The sequence below is a fragment of the Ornithorhynchus anatinus genome, chromosome 2, assembly GCF_004115215.2.
Source record: "Ornithorhynchus anatinus isolate Pmale09 chromosome 2, mOrnAna1.pri.v4, whole genome shotgun sequence".
Taxonomy (NCBI): Eukaryota; Metazoa; Chordata; class Mammalia; order Monotremata; family Ornithorhynchidae; genus Ornithorhynchus; species Ornithorhynchus anatinus.
In genome coordinates, this window is record NC_041729.1 from 17,942,576 (window position 1) to 17,950,646 (window position 8,071).

Here is an 8,071-nt window from a genome sequence, read left to right on the forward strand (position 1 = left end):
TAATAGTAATAATTTTGGTATTTGTAAAGTGCTTACTATGTGTCAAGCATATTCTAAGCGCTGGGGGAGATACAGGGTAATCAGGCTGTCCCTCGTGAGGCTCACAGTCTTAATCCCCATTTTACAGATGAGGTAACTGAGGCACTGAGAAGTTAAGTGACTTGCCCACAGTCACACAACTGATAAGGGACAGAGCTGGGATTAGAACACACAACCTCTGACTCCCAAGCCCGTGGTCTTTCCACCAAGCCATGCTGTTTCTCAGGATTTTGTCTCCATCAAGAGAGGTCATCTCGCCTGCTGGATAAGCTCCTGTGGGGACAAGGGGGCCACTGTGTAAAGGGTTGGAACTGGTTGTACTCCTAGATGCTCCATTTTCCCTTAATAATAATAATAATATTTTTTTTTAAGCACTTTGTACAGAGCACGGTTCTAAGCGCTGGGGTAAAGGGTAATCAGGTTGTCTCACATGAGGCTCACAGTCTTAATCCCCATTTTTCAGATGAGGTAACTAAGGCACAGAGAAGTTAAGTGACTTGCCCACAGTCACCCAGCTGACAAGTGACAGAGCCAGGATTCAAACCCATGACCTTTGACTCCAAAGCCCGGGGTCTTTCCACTGAGCCATGCTGCTTCTCTTACCTTACTTATTTTAGGCCTGAAACTCTAATCCTGCCAACATACAGGGTTTGTGTTCAACCTGATGTCTTGTATCCACCCCAGCACTTAGTACAGTACTTGGGACATAGTAAGTGCTTAAGAAAAACCACAATTATTATTACTTTTGGCTCAGTGGAAACAGAAGGATCTTGGGAGTCAGAGAACATGGGTTCTAATTCCGGCTCCGCCTCTTGTCTGCCTTTTGACCTTGGGCAAGCCACTTAACTTCTTTGTGCCTCAGTTACCTCATCTGTAAAATGGGGATTAATAATAATGATGGTATTTGTTAAGCACTTACTGTGTGCCAAGCACTGTTCTAAGCGCTGGGTTAATCAGGTTGTTCCACACGAGGTTCACGGTCTTAATCCCCGTTTTACAGATGAGGTAACTAAGGCACAGAGAAGTTAACTGGCTTGCTCAGGGTCACATAGCAGATAAGTGGCAGAGCTGGGATTAGAACCCATGGCCTTCTGACTCCCAAACCTGTGCTCTTTCCACTAAGCCACAGATTAAGGCTGTGAGCCCCATGTGGGACAACCTGATTACCTTGTATCTACCCCCGTGCTTAAAACAGTGCTTGGCATATAGTAAGTGCTTAACAAATGCCATAATAATAATAATAATTATTATTATTATAAATGTTATTATTCCCTTAAGGAGAAGAGGCCAATGCCACTGAATAAATCAGGGGCTGCTAAAGGGATCTTAGACATCATAGGCAGCCTATAATGCAGTGTCATTGACATTTGATTGATTAAAGCCCACATTATCAATAATAGTGACATTTGGGGCAAATAAGCTCGTACTGGGCTGGGAATGTGCCTGCTAATTCTGTTGTGTATTGTTCTTTCCCAAGTGCTTAGTACAGTGCTCTGCACATAGTAAACGCTCAATAAATGCCACTGATTGATTAAGCACTTAGTATGTCCCAAGCATCCTAGGAGGTACAAGATAATTAGGTCAGACATAGTCCCTTGTTCCACATGGGGCTCCCACTCTAAGTAGAAGGGAGAACAGGTAGTTAATTCCCATTTTATAGAGGAGGCAAAGAGAAGTTAAGTGACTTGCTCAAGATCACATAGCAGGCAAGTGGCAGAGCTAGAACTAGGACCCAGGAGCTCAGATTCCCAGGCCTTTACTCTTTAGACTAGGCCATGCTGTTACCTCAAGAGCTTCCAGTATCCTTTTGGGGGGAAGCAAGGCTGGCAATGCCTTGGGTGGAGGTTGGATAGCCAAGAAAGCTTTCGTGGAAAAATTGATGTTTTTCCTAGACTGTGAAGTAAGTGATGGGCTCATAGGTTCTGCAAACTATTGGGTAACCCTGATTCTGTGGAGATCAACCCGCAGGTTGAATCCAGGCAGCAAGTCAAACTGGCATTTAAAGGAGAAAGATGAGCAACCACAGCTCTGACTGCTGCTGGAGAGGAATGAGGACCACAGCTGCAAATTTGACCCCTACCATAGATTTTTTCTTTGGTAATCACTCTAGGGAGGAAGTGTACAAAGGTAAGATATGAGATGATCTTTATCATGTCCCTGTGATGCTTGACAGGAAAGATAAAAATAAATTCTAAAACGCTTATGACTCCTGACTTTACGATCATCTTGGACAGGGAGACAAAGAGAAACAAAAGTGACAAGAATAGGGTTGTTGGTGTCTTTTCACCATGATCTTCTCTAGCACTGGACAAACTTGAGAATATGGAGAATCCAGCTTGGTGTAGAGAGCAGCCACTCATCAAATAAATAGAATGAAACACAGAAGCCTTGCAAGGGTGAGTAGGAACACACCAAGATCCCAAATCACACTTGCAGTGTAAACACCCACTGGGTGAGGCCTTCAGTCAATCAAACAATGGTATTTATTGAGCACTAGTACAATACAACATTCACTCTTTCATTCGATCTTATTTATTAAGCGCTACTGTGTGCAGAGACCTGTACTAAGCGCTTGGGAAAGTACAATACAATGATAAAGTGACATTCCCTGCCCATAGCCAGTTTTCAACAGAATTAGTAGATACGTTTCCGGCTCATAACAGGCTCACAATCTAGTGTCTACAGCCTTCACCAAGTAACCCATATAGGACATTTCCCTCTATATTGAGCAAAATTGGTTTCAATCAAGCAACCAAATCAACCAGTGGTATTTATTAAGCATTAAGTGTGCGCAGAGCACTGGACTAAGTACTGTTGAAAAGACAATATGATAGAGTTGATAAGGTAGAATATTCATATTGCCGTCTCTTTCTTTAGAAATTGGATGGCTCGCTGTTTTTCTGCTGTTTTATGGCGACCAGTTTTTCTTACACCTGTGACCTCTTCAGATAATGATTTTGTGGTGATGCTGCATATGACGGTTTCAAAATTAAGATACCAATCTCAAAAACGTTTGGAATTATATGTATCTTTCAGATTTCTTTTTGAAAATGTTGATTCAGGCTCATCTAATATGAATAATGATATTTGTTAAGCATTTTCTATGTCCCAACCACTATTCTAAGCACCAGGGTAGTTAGATGATAATCCCACTGGAAACAGTCCCTGTTCCACATGGGGCTAACAATCTAAGAGGGAGGGAGAATGGATAGTTAATTCCATTTTACAAATGGGGAAGCGGAGAAATTTCCCTGCCCACAAGAAGCTAAGAGTCTAGGGAGGGAGGGAGACTTACGTACTTAAGACCTGTGAGGTTGGGGTTGGGTTGAATATCAAAGTGCTTAGGTGAGATAGAAGGGAGGGTGAATAGGGGAATGAAGGGTTGTCAGGGAAGGCTTCTTTGAGGTCTGGTTTGGCTTTGAAGATGGGAAGGATGGTGGACTGTCAGATGTGAAGGGGGAAGGAGTTGTGAGCTAGAGGGAGGATGTAGACAAGCCGGTCTCCTTCTGACTTTCCGTCATTCATTCATTCAATCGTATTTATTGAGCGCTTACTGTGTCCAAAGCACTGTACTAAGTACTTGGAAAGTACAATTCAGCAATAAAGAGAGACAATCCCTGCCCACAATGGGCTTACAGTCTAGAAGGGAGGAGACAGACATCAAAACAAATAAACAGGCATCAATAGCATCAATATAAATAAATAGAATTATAGATATATACACATCAAAACAAGTAAACTGGCATTAATATAATAAATAGAACTATAGATATGTACATATATATGTACATAAGTGCTGTGGGGCGGGGAGAGGGGCGTAGGGAGAGAGTTGGGGGGAGGGCGAGGGGGAGCTGAGGAAAAGGGGGGCTGAGTCTGGGAAGGCCTCTTGGAGGAGGTGAGCTTTCAGTAGGGCTTTGAAGTGGGGAATTGTGATTGTTTGGCAGATTTGAGGAGGGTGCACATAGTAAACGCTCAATTTTTTGAGCATATTCCAGGCCAGAGGTAGGATGTGGCTCAGTGAAAAGAGCCCGGGCTTCGGAGTCAGAGGTCATGGGTTCGAATCCCAGATCTGTCACTTGTCAGCTGTGTGACTGTGGGCAAGTCACTTAACTTCTCTGGCCCTCAGTTACCTAATCTGTAAAATGGGGAATTAATTGTGAGCCTCATGTGGTACAATCTGATTACCCTGTATCTACCCCAGTGCTTAGAACAGTGCTCTGCACATAGTAAGTACTTAACAAATACCAACATTATTATTATGTGGGCCAGGGGTTGATGGCGGGACAGGCGAGAATGAGGAACAGTGAGAAGGTTAGCACCAGAGGACCGGAGTGTGCAAGCTGGGATGGAGAAGGAGAGAAAGGAGGTGAGTTAGGAGGGGGCAAGGTTATGGAGAACTTTGAAGCCAGTAGTGAGGAGTTTTTGTTTGATACAGAGGTTGATAGGCAACCACTGGAGATTTTTGAGGAGATGGGTGACATGCCCAGAACATTTCTGTAGAAGGATAATCCAGGCAGCAGAGTGAAGTATGGACTGAAGTGGGGAGAGACAGGTTGTTGGGAGATTAGAAAGGAGGCTGATGAAATAATCCAATTGGGTTAGGCTGAGTGATTGTATTAACATGGTAGCGGTTTGGATGAAGAGGAAAGGGCGGATCTTGACGATATTATGAAGATGAGACCGGCAGCCTTAGGTGATGGATTGGATATGTGGGGTGCATGAGAGAGTGGAGTCAAGGATGACACCAAGGCTGAGGTCTTGTGAAACAGGGAAGATGGTCATGCCATCCACGTTGATGGGAAAGTCAAGGAGAGGACAGGGTTTGGGAGGGAAGATAAGGAGCTCTGTCTTGGACATGTCCTCTTGGTCTAGTAGTAAAGTTGCTACTCCCCAGCTCACACTCAAAACTCTCGCCAAGTCAGCCTTCTCACTGTCCCTGGCTCTCCTCTCTCCCACATCCAACCACTTGAAAATGCCCTCCCCGCTGCCTGAAATGCCACTTCCTTTCAAATCTTTCTGATCAATGCTCTCCCTCTTGTCAGAATCCTTCTGAAATCCCACCGCCCCTTATGTTTTTCCCCAACCAATTTTCTCCTCTCCCAGGTCACATGTTCCTCAGAACATGCCTTCCCAGGCCCCGTAGCCCTTGCGTACATATCAATTTACTTATTCATTCACTTGAGCACTTATTCATTCACTTCCCATTCTCTTTCTCCTTCCAACTGTAAATAATACTGTGTGTTCCCCCATTGGATTGTAAAATCTCGGTGGGCTAGGTTTCTGTACCTAGTACAGTACTCGTTACAAGTTATTTATTGATTGATATCAGTAGAGGGGAAGATCTTTCCAGAGGCTGGCCATATAACCCCTGCTTTAAGGGCCTGGGCTTAAAAAACTGTTTTGTCATGTTACGAGAACCCGTGAGTTTGGGGTTAAATTTGAATTCGTGTTCAGCCTCCCCTCTTTCTCCTGTTTTACTTCAAAATCAAAGTTGGATGCATCATTCAGTTCTTAGTATTTGGGTGGGGGTGGGGGAGTCTTTGAATTTCTCTCAGGCCCCATGCAAATCACCTTGGATTATTACAGAAATCCTGAGGTTCTTGGGGTTCATATCCTCACCCCCCGACCGCGCCGATAAAGAACAGACATTCTTAATCCATCCACCCTCTTCATCCGAATCAACTCAGAGCTTGAAAAACTTAAATTTGAGTAATCCAACTCTTTCCAAGAATAAATGATAGGACTGCCTTTTATCATAGTGAATCACCTGCCTACCTTGAGTGTAACCTCAAAGTTTCCGTCCCCCACAAGCCGCTGACGCTCGTTAGCTTGTGGAAGTCTTCATCTTCTTCTGGAGAAGAGTTGTGAGTAAGCATTTTTCCATAGATTATAATGTTTTTCCTGTCCCGGCCCTTTATATATTACCCCAAATCTATGGCTAAAGCATCTGTCTCCTGGAACGGCTTAAAACGGATTTGGCGTTCCCTGTCCTGTTGCCATGGCCATAAACGGTATGCCGGGAGAGACTCCTGGGGGAGGGTTAAGGAGGAGAAGTGCTTCAGGAAGAGACCTGAGGAAACCAGAGATGGTTTGAGCGGTTTTGATGGGGTGCAAACAATGAGACTACAGTAGGCCCCCAAGCTGAATATTCATAGTGCTGTCTTTTTCTCTAGAAATTGGATGGCTCTCCACTGTTCTGTTGTGTTTTGTGGCAACTTCAGTTGTTCCTATACCTGTGACCTCTTCAGATAATGATTTTATGGTGATGCTGCGTATGATGGTTTCAAAATTAAGATACCAATCTCAAGAACTTTTGGAATTATATGTAAGTATCTTTCAGATTTCTTTTTGAGAATGTTGATTCAGACTCATCTAGTATGAATAATGGCATTTGTTAAGCGCTTTCTATGTCCCAACCTCTGTTCTAAGTGCTGGGGTAGTTATAGGATTATCTCATCGGACACAGTCCCTGTTCCACATGGAGTTAACAATCTAAGACAGTGGGAGAATGGATATTTAATTCTTTTTACAAATGAGGAAACAGAGAAGTTAAGTGACTTGCTCAAGGTCACGCAGCAGGCAAGCGGAAGAGCCGGCATTAGAACCCAGGTCCCCCAACTCCTGAACCGATGCTGTTTTTACTAGGCTGCATTGCTTCTCTAGCTAAGCAGGTTTTTTTGGTCTGGAATGTGACTGCCCATGGTTTCAGGAGGGCTTGAGGGGCACTGCCAACTGATCTTCCATTATTGAAGGAAAAGAACCTGACACTTCCAACAGATTCAGGAGATCAGGAAAGTCCTTACTAAAGCAGATTTATGATGTGGTAGAACAGCACTGTGCTGCTCTACATCCCAAAACTGACCACTCATTCCAAACCTAAGATGAGGCACCAGAGGGCCAGGACTGGTGACCAGAACCGTGTCAAAGTGAAGTGAAAGGGGCCCAGGGAGGCCTAGCCAGTGGGAGAGGACCCTGAGGGATTTGGGGGCCAGAAGCCACCCCACTCATTCCTATTGCCCAGTGCTGAGGACCTGCAAAAGGTTTCTCGGCCCTTCCTGAGCTGCTTTTCTAGATGGTTTTGTGAAATGCAGTGAATCAAGTGGAAAATTGAGGTTCAGAGTGGGGAACTGGCAGTCTCCCCAGCTGTCTCTCACACTTCAACATGAGCTGGGTCAGGACCAAGCCTCAGGTCTCCAAATATCTGACTTTGAGGGTAACACTGGCCTCTGAACATGCAGGGCCAGTGGGGAACTCAATTTGCTTGTATCCACCCCAACGCTTAGTACGGTGCCTGGCACATAGTAAGCGCTTACCAAATACCACTGTTATTACTATTATTATTAATAAATACAGACAGGCTTGCTGCTTCAGCTGGGATCGAGTCTACTAATTCAAGTAATGATGCTGTTGAACTGTCCCAAGTGCTTAATACAGTGTTCTGCACCCAGCAGGTGCTCTATCAATATCAATCAATATCTTAAGGTATTTGTAAAATGCTTACTATGTGCCAGGCACTGTCCTAAGAACTGGGGTGAATACAAGCTAATCAAGTTGGACATGGTCCATGTCCCACATGGGGCTCACAGTCTTAATCCCCATTTTCTAGATGAGAGAATTGAGGCCCAGAGAATGTAGGTGACTTGCCCAAGGTCACACAGCAGACAAGTGGGATTAGAACCTAGGCCTGCCCCACTCCCAGGCCTGTGCTCTACCCACTAGGCCATGCTGCTTCCCACTGCTACCATTGCTTGCTTGACTGGAAGGGAGTCAGGGGGAGGGGACATCCAAGTCACCAAACTTCCAGCCCCCTGCTCTCTGACCCCAGCCCAACAGCATCTGTCAGCAATTCACCCCACACCTCGCCTGAGGTTTTGGAAGGAGGGAGCTGACTCAAAAAAGGCTGTCTACCAGCAAGTCCCTTTACTCTTTCCATCCTCTTCCCTACAGCAGAGGAAAGAAGGTCTCGAGCCAGCAGGTCTGAGTCCCACTAATTGCTGCTCTGAATCCAAGCAGTCAGACGGATGCATTCCTT